Below are 16879 nucleotides of genomic sequence, written 5' to 3'. Positions count from 1 at the left end.
AGTGTGTGACAGTGTGTGTGCGGCAGTGTAAGCAGCGAGATGGGAGAGTGTGAGACACTGTATCAGATAGTCAGTAATACCTGCACCTGGCAGTGTGTGACAGTGTGTGTGTGTGTGTGTGTGTGTGTATGTCAGTGTAAGCAGTGAGATGGGAGAGTGTGAGGTGCTGTGTCAGGTAGTCAGTAATATCTGCGCCTGGCAGTGTGTGACAGTGTATGTGCGGCAGTGTAAGCAGTGAGATGGGAGAGTGTGATGTCAGGTAGTCAGTAATATCTGCGTCTGGCAGTGTGTGACAGTGTATGTGCGGCAGTGTAAGCAGTGAGATGGGAGAGTGTGATGTCAGGTAGTCAGTAATATCTGTGCCTGGCAGTGTGTGACAGTGTATGTGCGGCAGTGTACGCAGTGAGTGTTAGGGTCTCCTGCCCTGTGCTGCCACGTCGTCATGGCAACCGGGAGACAAGTGCTAGCGGAGTAACCTGAGCGCAGCTGATACTCCGGTTCGGGTCTTTTGCTGTGCAGTGGTTATAGGCTCTGTGCACGGCAGGGGATCCGGTGCTGGTTTTTGTGCTCACAGTCTGTGAGGTCTGAGTGGGGCGTGGACAGCACCTGCTATATAAACCCTCTTCTCAGGTTAGGCAGATGCTGCTGAATCTTTGTTGGTAAGTCAGTTCCTGAAAGTTAGCCAGTACTGTGTAGCTTTGTATTTGTTTGTTGCTTACTGCAAATAGGCCTGGGGATTTGGTATTACACTCTGCCAATCCAGACCTAGCAGTAATACTGGAGTCAGTCGTTTAGCTTGCTGGGGTTCTGTTACTACTCTGTGAACTTAGCAAGTTTGCGGCTGTATTCTAAGACTTGCCTGTCTAATCCTGTCTCACTGTGCTAGGTGTCAGGGGTCAGTTTAGTGGCAGTAAGCTGAACCTGTGCACTGCAAGTGAGAATTAGGATTGTGGAGACTCTCCTTGTGTCTATCATTCCATCTCTGACCAAGGAGTTTACTGCCACACCCGTTGGTAACCCTTTAGGGTTTTGCTGTTGCCCTTAGCAACAGCATTTCGGGTTCTCTACGTATTAAAACACAACATCTTGCTTTTCCCATCTGAGCATTTCTAATACAAGGGAGATACCCAGTTCCTTAGCCTCTGGGCTTCTCTGTTCACTTTGTGTGTATTTTGTTACCCTATCACCTTCTGTGTACGTTATGTCATATTCCCCAGTCTGTCTGTGAGTCCATTTGTTTTGCATACCTATCCGTTCAGACACCAGTACATTCCTGCAGGCACTGGTGTGCATAACATATTCAGCAGCCTAATACTCCTGTTGAAATTTTGTGGGAATATGGAGCATACCCCTCAAAATACGTTGCAACAGGTGGTCGATCAGGTGCAGGTCCTGACTCGACAATTTAATGATTTGTCCATTAAAATGCACACCTCCCAGGCTGCTGGCGGAGCTCCCGCAGCAGCACCACCTGCAGGGGTTAAGGAGCCGAAAGTAAATCTCCCGGATCGTTTTTCTGGAGATCGCTCGCAGTTCTTTTGTTTCAAGGAGAGCTGCAAGCTATACTTCTGGCTTAGGCCTCAGTCTTCTGGGTCGGAGATTCAGCGGGTGGGCATAGTGATTTCCTTGCTACAAGGAGACCCACAGGTCTGGGCATATGGGTTGCAGCCTGACTGTCCGTCGCTTAAAAGTGTTGATGCTTTTTTTACGGCACTGGGCATGTTATATGATGACCCTGACAAGACGGCCTCAGCCGAGGCTCAGATTTCGATCCTTAAGCAAGGGCGAAGGCCAGTTGACGTTTACTGTACGGAGTTTCGGAGGTTGGCCCATGATACCCAGTGGAATGACCCAGCCCTGAGACACCAGTACCGAAGAGGTCTTTCTAACCAGATAAAGGACCAACTGGTACAATATCCCTTGCCTGATAGCTTGGATCAGCTCATGCAGTTATCCATCCGGGTGGATAGACGGCTGAGAGAGCGTAGGCTTGAAAGGGAGACTGAGATTTCCTTCCTTCCCAAGGGAACCTCAGACTCTGAGGAATTTTCCGAGGAGCCTATGCAGATTGGGGCTACCCGCCTCTCCTCGCGTGAGAAGACGCGGAGGAGACAGCAGGGGTTGTGTTTGTACTGTGGGAATAAAGGTCATGTGGTAGTATCATGCCCAGAAAAGCTGGAAAACTTCAGGGCCTGAGGGTGATGGGAAATATCCTGTCAGGCCAGAAGTCAGAATTTCCCAAGAAGACTTTTATCATTCCGGTGACCTTGAAGATCCTCGGTCAAACTGTCAAGACTGAGGCCTTTGTGGACAGTGGGGCCGACGGGGTTTTTATGGACCGCCAATTCGCCCTGAAACACTCTGTTCCCTTAGTACCCTTGGCATCGGAAATTGAGATTTGTGGGTTAAACGGGGAACCATTATCCCAAGGTAAAATTACCTCTTGCACTAGCCAGATTTCTTTGTTTATTGGAGCCACACACTCTGAAAAATTGTCCTTTTATGTGACTGTCTGTACTTTTGCCCCATTGGTGTTGGGGTTACCCTGGTTAAGGGCCCATAATCCTCAATTTGACTGGGTCTCTGGGGAGATTCTTAGTTGGGGTACTGATTGTTTCAGGAGTTGCTTGAGCCTTCCAGTCAGGCTCTCGCAGCTAAGTTTGCCAGGATTGCCAGGGTGTTATGCAGATTTTGCGGACGTGTTCTCCAAAAAAGTTGCAGAGGTACTACCTCCCCATCGCCCCTATGACTGTGCCATTGATTTGTTGCCAAATGCTAAGCTTCCCAAGAGCAGGTTGTACTCCCTGTCACGTCCTGAGACTCAGGCTATGGCAGAGTACATTCAGGAGAACTTGGCTAAGGGATTTATCAGACCTTCACAGTCTCCAGTTGGGTCGGGGTTCTTCTTTGTGGGTAAAAAGGACGGTTCGTTGCGACCCTGCATCGACTTCAGGGAATTGAACCGTATCACGATTAAAAACTCATACCCACTGCCTCTCATTTCGGTCTTGTTTGACCAGCTTCGTACTGCCACCATTTTTTCTAAGATTGACCTACGCGGTGCGTACAATCTAATCCGAATAAGAGAGGGGGATGAATGGAAGACTGCCTTTAATACCCACTCAGGGCATTATGAATATTTGGTGATGCCTTTTGGGCTCTGTAATGCCCCGGCAGTCTTCCAGGATTTCATGAATGATGTGCTCAGGGAATATTTGGATAGATTCTTAGTTGTATACTTAGATGACATCCTAATCTTCTCCCATTCCCTGGAGGAACATCGGAAGCATGTACGCTTAGTCCTCCAGAAACTCAGAGACCACCGGCTTGGGGCGAAGCTGGAGAAGTGCGAATTTGAAGTTCAGCAAATCGCATTTCTAGGATATATTATCTCCCCAGAAGGTTTCCAAATGGAGGGTTCCAAGGTACAGGCAGTCCTGGAATGGGTGCAGCCCACTAGTTTGAAGGCGCTTCAGCGTTTCCTGGGCTTTGCGAATTTTTATAGACGATTTATCGCTGGATTTTTATCTATAGTGGCGCCCTTGGTGGCACTCACTAAGAAAGGGGCGGATGTTGCTCACTGGTCTTGTGAGGCTAAAGCGGCTTTTGCCCGTCTCAAAAGGGCATTTGTTTCGGCCAAGGTGCTGCGACACCCAGATCCAGAGCGTCCTTTTGTGGTGGAGGTGGATGCCTCTGAGATGGGTATTGGGGCAGTGCTTTCTCAGATGGGAGTGTCTGATAATCGCCTTCATCCCTGTGCTTACTTTTCCCGTAAATTTTCACCTGCCGAGATGAATTATGACGTGGGTAACCGGGAATTGTTGGCTATTAAGGATGCACTCGAGGAGTGGAGACACTTGCTTGAGGGGGCTAAGTTTGTGGTCTCAATTCTCACTGACCATAAGAATCTGGCATATTTAGAGTCAGCGAAGCGTCTCAATGCCAGGCAGGCACGATGGGCTTTGTTTTTTGCTCGCTTTAATTTTTTGATAACATATCGCCCTGGGTCAAAAAACATCAAGGCTGATGCGCTCTCGCAGAGTTTTGCTCCAATCCAGGAGACCACCGAGGAGCCGTTGCCCATTGTTTCCCCATCATGTATTAAAGTGGGCATTACCCAGGACCTCTTATCATTAGTCCTTAGAGCACAGGAGCAGGCTCCTCCAGACCTTCCGGTAGGTCTTTTGTTTGTGCCTCCTAGGTTAAGACAGCGAGTGTTCCTGGAATTCCATGCCAAGAAGTCGGCAGGTCACCCGGGTATTGCCAGAACTCGGGAGTAGCTATCTAGGGCGGTGTGGTGGCCCTCGGTGGCTAAGGATGTGGATCAGTGGGTTCGGGCATGTGACATCTGTGCCCGAAATAAGACTCCTAGAGGGGTTCCTGTTGGCCCATTACATCCACTCTCTATCCCATCTAAGCCATGGACCCACATTTCAATGGATTTTGTGGTGGACTTGCCCAAATCCTCGGGGATGACAGCCATCTGGGTTGTCGTTGACAGGTTTTCGAAGATGGCGCACTTCGTTCCACTGGTTGGGCTGCCATCGGCCAGATGCCTGTCTGAATTATTTATGCTGCATGTTGTGCGTCTCCACGGGTTGCCACTTGATGTGGTCTCTGACCGCGGATCCCAGTTTGTGGCCAAATTCTGGAGGGCATTTTGTTCCGATCTCCAGATTTCTGTCAGCTTGTCGTCAGGCTACCATCCGCAGTCTAATGGGCAGACTGAAAGGGTGAACCAGTCCTTGGAGCAGTTCCTCAGGTGTTATGTCTCCAAGTGTCAGACTGACTGGGTTGCTCATCTGTCCATGGCGGAGTTTGCCTATAACAACGCGGCTCACTCTGCTACAGGGATCTCTCCCTTCCTTTGTGTGTATGGGCATCATCCTAAGGCCAATTCTTTTGACCCCCTGGACTCCACGCCTGGTGGTTCCTCTGTGGTTTCGGTCCTTAGAGGTATTTGGCGGAAAGTGAAGAAAGCCCTTGTGTCTGTGTCATTAGTGACCAAAAGGGTTTTTGATAAGCGGAAAAGACCCTGCAGCTTCAAATTAGGAGACTTCGTCTGGTTGTCTACCAAGAATTTGAAGTTGAGACAGCCATCTCATAAGTTAGGCCCCCGGTTCATCGGCCCTTATAAGATCACCAGGGTTATCAATCCGGTGGCATTTCAGTTAGATCTGCCCCGTTCTTTGGGTATCAATAAAACATTTCATTGTTCCCTTTTAAAACGGGCGATTAGCAATCCTTCTTCCAGTGGAAGACCTTCCCCTCTTCTGATACGTGGCCAGAGGGAGTTTGTTGTTGAAAGGATTCTTGACTCCAAGGTGGTTCGGGGTCGGCTGTCATTTTTGGTGCACTGGAAGGGGTATGACCCGGAGGAGCGGTCGTGGGTGAGCAGTTGTGATCTTCATGCCCCCAGACTGATACACTCTTTCTTCTCGCAGTTCCCCGATAAACCCGGTGGTAGGGGTTCTTTGACCCCTCGTCAGAGGGGGGGTACTGTTAGGGTCTACTGCCCTGTGCTGCCACGTCGTCATGGCAACCGGGAGACAAGTGCTAGCGGAGTAACCTGAGCGCAGCTGATACTCCGGTTCGGGTCTTTTGCTGTGCAGTGGTTATAGGCTCTGTGCACAGCAGGGGATCCGGTGCTGGTTTTTGTGCTCACAGTCTGTGAGGTCTGAGTGGGGCGTGGACAGCACCTGCTTTAGAAGGCCTCTTCTCAGTTTAAGCAGATGCTGCTGAATCTTTGTTGGTTAGTCAGTTCCTGAAAGTTAGCCAGTACTGTGTAGCTTTGTATTTGTTTGTTGCTTACTGCAAATAGGCCTGGGGATTTGGTATTACACTCTGCCAATCCAGACCTAGCAGTAAGACTGGAGTCAGTCGTTTAGCTTGCTGGGGTTCTGTTACTACTCTGTGAACTTAGCAAGTTTGCGGCTGTATTCTAAGACTTGCCTGTCTAATCCTGTCTCACTGTGCTAGGTGTCAGGGGTCAGTTTAGTGGCAGTAAGCTGAACCTGTGCACTGCAAGTGAGAATTAGGATTGTGGAGACTCTCCTTGTGTCTATCATTCCATCTCTGACCAAGGAGTTTACTGCCACACCCGTTGGTAACCCTTTAGGGTTTTGCTGTTGCCCTTAGCAACAGCATTTCGGGTTCTCTGCATATTAAAACACAACATCTTGCTTTTCCCATCTGAGCATTTCTAATACAAGGGAGATACCCAGTTCCTTAGCCTCTGGGCTTCTCTGTTCACTTTGTGTGTATTTTGTTACCCTATCACCTTCTGTGTACGTTATGTCATATTCCCCAGTCTGTCTGTGAGTCCATTTGTTGTGCATACCTATCCGTTCAGACACCAGTACATTCCTGCAGGCACTGGTGTGCATAACAGTGAGATGGGAGAGTGTGATGTCAGGTAGTCAGTAATATCTGCGCCTGGCAGTGTGTGACAGTGTATGTGCGGCAGTGTAAGCAGTGAGATGGGAGAGTGTGAGACACTATAACAGATAGTCAGTAATATCTGTGCCTGGCAGTGTGTGACAGTGTCTGTGCGGCAGTGTAAGCAGTGAGATGGGAGAGTGTGAGGCGCTGTGTCAGGCAGTCAGTAATATCTGTGCCTGGCAGTGTGTGACAGTGTGTGTGCGGCAGTGTAAGCAGTGAGATGGGAGAGTGTGATGTCAGGTAGTCAGTAATATCTGTGCCTGGCAGTGTGTGACAGTGTATGTGCGGCAGTGTAAGCAGTGAGATGGGAGAGTGTGATGTCAGGTAGTCAGTAATATCTGCACCTGGCAGTGTGTGACAGTGTGTGTGTGCGGCAGTGTAAGCAGCGAGATGGGAGAGTGTGATGTCAGGTAGTCAGTAATATCTGCACCTGGCAGTGTGTGACAGTGTGTGTGCGGCAGTGTAAGCAGTGAGATGGGAGAGTGTGATGTCAGGTAGTCAGTAATATCTGCACCTGGCAGTGTGTGACAGTGTGTGTGCGGCAGTGTAAGCAGTGAGATGGGAGAGTGTGATGTCAGGTAGTCAGTAATATCTGCACCTGGCAGTGTGTGACAGTGTGTGTGCGGCAGTGTAAGCAGTGAGATGGGAGAGTGTGATGTCAGGTAGTCTGTAATATCTGCGCCTGGCAGTGTGTGACAGTGTATGTGTGTCAGTGTAAGCAGTGAGATGGGAGAGTGTGATGTCTGGTAGTCAGTAATATCTGCACCTGGCAGTGTGTGACAGTGTGTGCAGTGAGATGAGAGAGTGTGAGGCGCTATGGGGGTTATTCAAAGTTGAACGCTATTGCTGCGAACGAAACAAAAATTATGTTAAACCACAATTACATATGCAAACAATGCACCTCTTTTAAAACTAGCTGCTCTACAAAACGAAAACACAAAATAAAGGAGGGTATTAGGGATGTCTTACACATCACTCCTGTAAATTGCTGGATTTGAGATAATCTATCTATCTTTCTTTTAAGAGTGTTACCATCAATTTCCCTACTACTTATGTAAGGCTCACTGGTCAGTAGTTGCTTGCTTCTTCCTTGCTTTCACTTTTGTGCAGTGGGACTACGTTTGCTCTTTTCCAGTCCTCTGGAATTACTCCAGTAGCTGGTGACTGGTTGAATAATTCTGTTACTGGTGCTACCAGCACCCCTTTTTTATTATTATTATTATTATTATTATACTTTATTTATATAGTGCCACAAGGGTTCCACAGCGCCCAATTACAGAGTACATAAACAAATATTCAAAACAGGAAAACAGCAACTTACAGTTGATGACAATATAGGACAAGTACAGGGTAAATAAACATAGCTACATCAGTAGATGACACTGGAATAAGTATCAAGTGCCCTGCTCGTGAGAGCTTACATTCTAAAGGGGAGGGGCAGACAGACGGGTGAAACAGACAGGGGTGAAACAGACTGGTACATAGAGAGCGTGGAACCGATGGTTAGGATGAGATTTGGCTGGGTTTGGTGAAGAAGTGGGTCTTGAGAGCCCGTTTGAAGTTTTGTAGAGAGGTTATACTTTGCTTTAAGCTCTTTTAGTATCCTTGGATGTATCCCATCTGGCCCCATTGATGTTTTTACTTTCAGCTTTAGGAGTTCTGTTAGGACCTTCTATGTCCCTCTAATGTCTTAAGGTGGGCATACACTATACAATTATCTGGCAGATCTGGCTGATTGGTATGAAAATCTGCTAATGGATAAGAGCAGATGACAATTGACCATTTGTTCACAAACACTGGATAATGGACAAAAATGGTCGTTCATACAAATAGGTTAAATCACAGACAGGTTTTGTCCATTTTCCAGTTTTTGGGAGCAAATAGTGGATTGTCATTTGCTCTTATCTATTACCAGATTCTTATTCCAACTAGACAGATCTGGCAGATGATCTGCCAGTTAATTGTAAAGTGTATGCCCATCTTAACCCACTGATTAATTCATCCAATGCAACTATTTAATAAAGTGTAGCCAAATAATTAAGACAGAACAAATTAGTTTGTTTGATGACTTCATTGTTTTGTACTCAAAAATGTTTTATTACATACAACACATAAGATAGATAGACAGATAGATAGATAGATAGATAGATAGATAGATAAAAAAAACCCCACCAACACATGTTTTTTTAAACAATTTACTCAAAACAGAAAATAATTAACATGAACAGATACACTTGTAATAAAAACATAAAATAAATGATCCCAATTTTTAGGCAGGAAGCCATTCCTGCAGCATGTTGCTGCATTAGCCGCAGCTGAGGTCTTATTGCAGAATTTCTGTCTTCAGCATCTACAGATGGTGGGAAAAAAATGCATTTTAAAAACTTTCCCAATACACATAGGGGGTCATTCCGAGTTGTTCGCTCGCAAGCTAATTTTTGCAGAGTTACTCACGCTAAGCCGCCGCCTACTGGGAGTGAATCTTCGCTTCTTAAAATTGCGAACGATGTTTTCGCAATATTGCGATTACAAACTTCTTAGCAGTTTCTGAGTAGCTCCAGACTTACTCGGCATCTGCGATCATTTCAGTACTTGTCGTTCCTGGTTTGACGTCACAAACACACCCAGCGTTCGCCCAGACACTCCCCCGTTTCTCCAGCCACTCCTGCGTTTTTTCCGGAAACGGTAGCGTTTTTCTCCACACGCCCATAAAACGGCCAGTTTCCGCCCAGTAACACCCATTTCCTGTCAATCACACTACGATCACCAGAACGATGAAAAAGCCGTGAGTAAAATTCCTAACTTCTTAGCAAATTTACTTGGCGCAGTCGCAGTGCGAACATTGCGCAAGCGCACTTAGCGGAAAATCACTGCGATGCGATGATTTTTACCGAGCGAACAACTCGGAATGAGGGCCATAGTGTGTTGGCCATTTACCAGATGATATTTGATGCTCCCCAAAATATCTTTTTTTTGGATGTAAGCCTCAAACATGAAACATGACTTCACTTTTAGAAGCAGGAAATGTAGCAGGTATCTCTAATGCGTGCTGCAATCCCTCCAATGGGGCTTGCAGCTGCATTCCCCCTAGGTGTCTATGGGGGGAATTCATTCAAAATGCCCGTGGTTGGGATCCCGGAATTCAGGAGACCAACGCTGGAATCCCAACATGCAACATTTTAACAGCGGTCAGAATCCCAACCCCCTTTAATTCCCCCTCGCTTGGTGGGTCCACTCCGTCCATTAACCGAGTGATAATAGAACTTGTGGCCGAAAGTGTGGTGAGCGCAGTAAGCCTGTGAGGGGACTCCCTGTCTCGCTGCCAGCACACCAGCAGGTGGAATGCTGCTGTCGGTATACAGACAGCCGGCATCCTGTCTGTCGGTATATTATACCACACCCGTCTATGGGGATGCATTGCTGTCACTTGTATAAATATAGGGAGTGTGCGCAGAGGCCTGGACAGCGCTCTTGTAATATTGCCGGGACAGAGGGCTCTATTCAGACCCGATCATCGGATGACTGCTCATGCACCGCAATGTGCACGCGTGTCAGCAAACAACAACAGGCATCGCCGGATAGCGCCAGGCTGGTGCCAAAATTTCACACAGGCATTCGCAGGCTGAGTGACAGGAAGAGGGCGTTTGTGGGCGGTAACTGACTGTTTTCCGGGAGTGTCAGGGAAACGCAGGCGTGTCCAAGCGTTTTCACGGAGGGTGTGTGATGTCATCTCCGGTCCCGATCAGCCCGCTCTGATCGCATTGGAGGAGTGAGTCCTGGGCTGCGCACACTCTGCACACACTGGAAAAACCATTCGATGGTGAGTGTGGTGCGAACGGATTTGCAGCTGACCGCTGACTGCAGGATATTTGTAGCACGGCGTACACATGCGATCGCACACTTGCACGGTGAATATACACTCCCTATCTGATCGCAGGACAGCAGAATAAGCAGCCCAGTGACCAGGTCTGATTTAGGCCCCGAGTCCTTACCTTCCACTACATTTGCTAATGATAAATGGCCACCCGCAGAGAAAATGGTATAACACTAATGTGCATTTGTGTATACTTATTTTGTTGGAAAGACTTCTTCCTTACCATCTCCGTTTTCTTCTAGCATGTCTAAAATACACATTATAAAATATATATTATTGTTAAAATTGACATTTATATCATTTAAAAAAAAATAATGTCTTACAGCTCTGCCATAATATGTATTGTAAGTACTACATTTGGCGATATATCCCACATAAAGCTGCACCTGGACATGTAAGCCTACAGCAATACACAAGCAAACCAGAAAACAACATACAAAATGGCTGCTACAAAAACATAACACCAGAGTATACCAAATGCACCCCAACGGTCCACGTTTTATGTATATCTATAGCTCACCAGAGGTGGGTTAATCAAATTGACTGAAGTACTAATTAAGGACCTAATTCAGAGTTTACCGCAGCAGCAAATTTGTTAGCAGTTGGGCAAAACCATGGCCCTCATTCCGAGTTGTTCGCTCGCTAGCTGCTTTTAGCAGCTTTGCACACGCTAAGCCGCCGCCTACTGGGAGTGAATCTTAGCTTCTCAAAATTGCGAACGAAAGATTAGCAAAATTGCGAATAGATACTTCTTAGCAGTTTCTGAGTAGCTCCACACTTACTCGGCATCTGCGATCAGTTCAGTGCTTGTCGTTCCTGGTTTGACGTCACAAACACACCCAGCGTTCACCCAGACACTCCCCCATTTCTCCAGCCACTCCCACGTTTTTCCCAGAAACTGTAGCGTTTTTTCGCACACACCCATAAAACGGCCAGTTTCCACCCAGAAACACCCACTTCCTGTCAATCACATTACGATCATCAGAACGAAGAAAAAACCTCGTAATGCCGTGAGTAAAATACCTACCTCCATAGCAAATTTACTTGGCGCAGTCGCACTGCGGACATTGCGCATGCGCATTAGCGACTAATCGCTCCGTTGCGAGAAAAAAATAACGAGCGAACAACTCGGAATGAGGGCCCATGTGCACTGCGGGGGGGGGAGGGGTCAGATGTTACATGTGCAGAGAGAGTTAGATTTGGGTGGGGTGTGTTCAAACTGAAATCTAAATTGAAGTATAAAAATAAAGCAGCTAGTATTTATTTACCCTGCACAGAAACAATATAACCCACCCAAATCTAATACCCCTTTCACACCGCAGCTTATACCCGGTATTTTGCCATTTTAACTGGCTTCCTAAACGGGTCAAGCTGCGATGTGAAAGGGTCCCCTTCAATTTACCATTTTCAAAATACCTGTATTTTGAAACGGTAAAAAAGAAGGGTCCTACCCGTTTCAGTCCCATTTCACTGTGCAGTGTGAAAGGGTCTGAAACGGTATTTGCAAGCCCCAGCAGGTCATAGGCTGTCTCCATGTGTGATGTCAGCAGCCACAACCAGGAAACAGCTTGGAAAACACAGGAGACACGTGTGAGAGTGGCTTTATAAACGTTTAGACTGCAAAGCCATTATAAAATGTCTAATTGGAGTGATGAAGAGGTGAGGGAGCTGCTTTAGGATCAGAGGGGATGAGGAAATCTGCTGCCAAATTACTGGGACAGTCAAGGATACCCTCATATATAAAAACATAGCAAAAATGCTTCAAGCTGCTGGGTTCCATCGTACGACTATCCAAATTATTAATAATGAATTAATTAATAATTATTAATAATGTGTGGGCCAGAAAAGTCCATTTATAATGACAACCACTGTTTTCTATGGGTGAAACGGGTTCAGTGTGAAAGGTACCAAAACGGTAATGAAATGGTAATTTACTGGTTACAACATGAGATGTGAAAGGGGTTTAACTGCTCAGACCCGTTTTAAGAACCGTTTCAAATACCATTTCAAAAGCAGGTTTTGCGATGTGAAAGCAGCATAACTCTCTCTGCACATGTTACATCTGCCCCACCTGCAGTGCACATGGTTTTGCTCATCTGCTAACAAATTTGCTGCTGCAGTCAGGTCTGAATTAGGCCCTAAGTTACCTGTAGGCAAGCATTCAGAAACTTAAACCTGACCCATCGTGGTGCCTTGAGAAATATAGTTTAGAACCTCTGTATTACACACACACACACACACACACACACACACACACACACACACACACACACACACACACACACACACACACACACTACATACACAAAACACTATTAACACATAAACAGAACATACAATTAACAAAACATGAAGGTATGCAGAAAAAATAAATAAATAAATAAGAGAATACTCGTGCTGGTGAATAGATGCCCTCAACTGCGTTACCAGTGCCGGCTGCCGCCTCCTCAGGTCTGACCATTGGCGTTCCAGCTGGCCTATGGACCAGTTGCGGTATAAGTTCACGCGGACCTCCACATATGCAGCGAGTTTTGCTGCGTTAGAGACATAGGACATGGGATGTCCCAGCCGCCGGTCCATCACTACTGTAAGAATATGCCGCTCGCATGTTGTAAATGATGCGGCTCTCATAATGGCAATGGCGTCCTTCTATTTTTCAGTGATATTTATAGACTTTGCTATGTTGTCATTGGCTGCCTTCATTAAAATGGCTGACAGTAACCGGCCACCAGTCATTATTTGTAATAATACTTCCTCTATACACATATCTGAAGTAGCTTTATACATACCATAACATAACATAACAAGAACGGCAGGTCTGGCAAAGGGCTGGGAATGCCTCTGAGGAGCCTTTATATAGTGATGGACCTGGAAGGGCCTTGTGCGTACAGACACCGGAAATATGTATACAATCCCTCTGGCACATCATATTCACAGTAGACTCAATGGACTTTCTGGATGAATTTTAGGTGAACCAGGGGCTTGATCTAGAGGAAATAGAGGAGGTGGTTGTAGCTGATTTTACATCGCCGGCGATACTTGTGACCCTCAAACTATGTGTATGGGACTGGGACTAAGGGGGTCATGCCGACCTGATCGCACGCTAGCTATTTTTTGCAGCGCTGCGATCAGGTCAAAACTCAGCAAAACTGTGCATGCGTATGCACCGCAATGCGCAGGCGCGTCGCACGGGTACAAAGCGGATCGTTGCTGGGCGATGGATTTAACGAAGAATCCATTTGCACAGCCGATCGCAAGGAGATTGACAGGAAGAGGGCGTTTGTGGGTGTCAACTGACCGTTTTCTGGAAGTGTTTGGAAAAATGCAGGCGTGTCCAAGCGTTTGCAGGGCGGGTGTCTGACGTCAATTCCGGGACCAAAAACACTGAAGTGATCGCAGCAGCTGAGTAAATTCTGGGCAGCTCAGAAACTGCAAAAAAGTTTTTTATACCGCTCGGTTGCACATGTGATCACACACTTGCAAAGTGAAAATACACTCCCCTATAGGCGGCGACTATCTGATCGCTGCGCTGCAAAAGATAGCTAGCGAGCGATCAACTCGGAATGACCCCTAAGTAATTAGATACACCAGATAATGCAACAAGTATATTATATTGGAAAGTTGCTTTTTTGTTAACTCAGCAAGTGATTACGTCACCCTGACTTATTAACGGCTTACACCTTACTGCCAACACTTCATTAACAATATATTGGCTTAAGACTGAGCTAGTATGCATGCTATTAATTGACACCTGCTCTCCTGGATACGCTCAACTTGAGACTGTCATTTTGCAATGTAGTTGTGTATTTTATAAGCAATTTGACCTCAGTAGCTACTTATTTCTATCCCTTAACGGAGCACTGTACGGCTAATTCAAGTCTGATCGTAGCCGTGCAAAATTTTGCGTGGCTACGATCAACTACCCTGACATGTACGCCCAGCACAGGGCTATTCTGCTCCGCATGTCTGGCCCTCTCCCCCCGCCACACAGGTACAAAAGCATCACACGGCAGGCGATGCTTTTTTACCTGAAGAGCTTCTGAAGAGCTTCTGTGCGCTGGCAGGGAGCTACCCATTGCTCTCAGGGTCGCAGTGGTGCGTGTGATGTCACACAGCCGTCGTGGCCTGCCCCCCGCATGGTCTGGGCACATCTGTGTTGCCCAGACCGCGCCCCCAAAATGGCGGCCCAAGACCGCCGGCTTGCCCCCTTCCACCCAGCGAACGCCACGGCCTGTCAATCAGGCAGAGGCGATCGCTGGGCTGAGATGCCGATCGCATCTCTGGCATGCGCCGGCGCACTGCGGCACCTGCGCATGTGCAATTCAGACCTGATCGCCCACTGTGCGAAAACGTGTCTGAATTAGCCCCTGTGTCAATATAAATGTTTTAACTGTGTATATGAATATACGGTGTTTGAATATTATTATTGCTTTTAATAAAATGCAACCAGGTATTTTTTGCACCGTTTGTTAATTTTTTATTTATGTCTTGCTTCCTATAAGCCCCCACAGAGTTTTTTTTAAACTGCAGCAGTGATTCTGAAGATTGTGAATTCTTTGCATATGCACGCTATCAGCACAGTCCGTATTTTTTATATATCACTAAGCATGGTGGACTTCAAGGTTTTTTTTTCACTTTGCTGGGACCAAAGGTTTTGCAACATCTTGCAGTTGGATCAGTACATTTTTGGCAACCATGCTTGAGCCCAAGTTTTAGTCATAGGTTATGTCTTCCTTTCCAACAGTCACACATCTCAAGAGATGCAGAGTTCCTTGTGAGCAAGTTGTCAGCTCAAGTGGCACATGTCCAAATAAGGTCTCCCGCTTCAGCGTCTCCTTCAAATGCTGATGCCAGGAAAAAAAATAATAGTTTCCAAGAGACCCACTGGTGACGAACCATCATCTCAGGGCACCAGAGTAAAATAGTATCTGGTCAGGTTTCAAAGAATTGTCCACATATATTTACACTTCAATGGTGACTAAGGGGAACATTTACTAAGCAGTGATAAAAGTGGCGAAGTGAGCCAGTGGAGATGTTGCCCAGAGCAACCAATCAGCTGCTCTGTATATTTTTAAAGTATGCAAATTATGAATGTTACATCAATGCTGATTGGTTACCATGGGCAAATTCTCCCCTGGCTCACTTCTCCACTTTTATCACTGCTTAGTACATGTCTCCCTAAATCTGATACAGTATACATTAATAGAATGGTGGAGGATTAATTTAATGATAACACACAATTTAGCACATCAACAGTCCTGTTGATTATTGGGAGGAAGAAAAGTAAATTTTAGCCCAATGTACAAATTAGTGTTACTGTTATGTTCTCTCATTGGGTCACTTACTGGTGTCCCTGCTCTGTGTCTCAGTTACAAGGCAAGTCACCTGTCACCTGGTTCACGCAGCAGCACAACCCCTGCTGTAGTAGCTATATCTCATCGCGGCCTCCATATTTTCCCAGGATATGAGGTGCAGCTTCTCCCTCAGCACTTGCTGTGGGGTGCCACCATGACAGTCTGGATCAGGTGATTGATCAACCACCAACTGTGAACCAGCTTGCAATCAAATGACACTTTCAGAAAATCCCTGGACAGCCAGGGGTGTTTATGGACTTCCTTGTGAGTCAAGAATTGCCAGTGCAATATTATCTTTAGCCTTCTAAGATGTTTCCAGAGAGCTCCTGCAGATTCCCTATCTAGAGACTTAAAGTGGCATACCATCTTGCAGCATTTCTGGCTCCTGTATTCCAGTTCCATTCTGGTGTATTCTGTTTTCTGGTTCCATTCCAGTGACTCCTGAATACTGGTTCCTCTCTGGTGCCTCTTGCATTCCAGTTCCATTCTGTTGTCTCTTACATTCTGGTTCCATTCAGATAACTCCTGCATTACAGTTCCATTCCATTGACTCCTGCATTCTGGTTCCATTCAGATAACTCCTGCATTACAGTTCCATTCCATTGACTCCTGCATTCTGGTTCCATTCCGATAACTCCTGCATTAGAGTTCCATTCCATTGACTCCTGCATTCTGGTTCCATTCCGATAACTCCTGCATTACAGTTCCATTCCATTGACTCCTGCATTCTGGTTCCATTCCGATAACTCCTGCATTACAGTTCCATTCCATTGACTCCTGCATTCTGGTTCCATTCCAGAGTCTCCTACTGTCTAGTTCTACAGTATTTGACAGCTCTCTGTTCCGTATCTAAGTTCCATACAGATTCCAGCTGCACCTCCAGTGCCTACGACTGCCAGCAGCTATTCCTCTGTCCACCTCACATAGTTGTCATGGCTTCCACTATTGTCCATGAGTAGAAACTATCTTAGACCATCCAGTTTCCCAAAGTGTTCCTCTAGTTCAAACTAGATATCTAGTTCTAACCACTACATAAATACTCTGTCTCAATTTCCCTGTACTGGCCTGGTATCCGGACTCCAGGTCGACAACAAAAAGGTCGACACACCTTAGGTCGACACCAATTGGTCGACACACCTTAGGTCGACATGGACAAAATGTCGACATGGACAAAAAGGTCGACAGGAACAAAGTCGACATGGAAAAATGT

The sequence above is a fragment of the Pseudophryne corroboree genome, chromosome 4, assembly GCF_028390025.1.
Source record: "Pseudophryne corroboree isolate aPseCor3 chromosome 4, aPseCor3.hap2, whole genome shotgun sequence".
Classification (NCBI taxonomy): domain Eukaryota; kingdom Metazoa; phylum Chordata; class Amphibia; order Anura; family Myobatrachidae; genus Pseudophryne; species Pseudophryne corroboree.
This window is presented reverse-complemented; position numbering follows the sequence as displayed.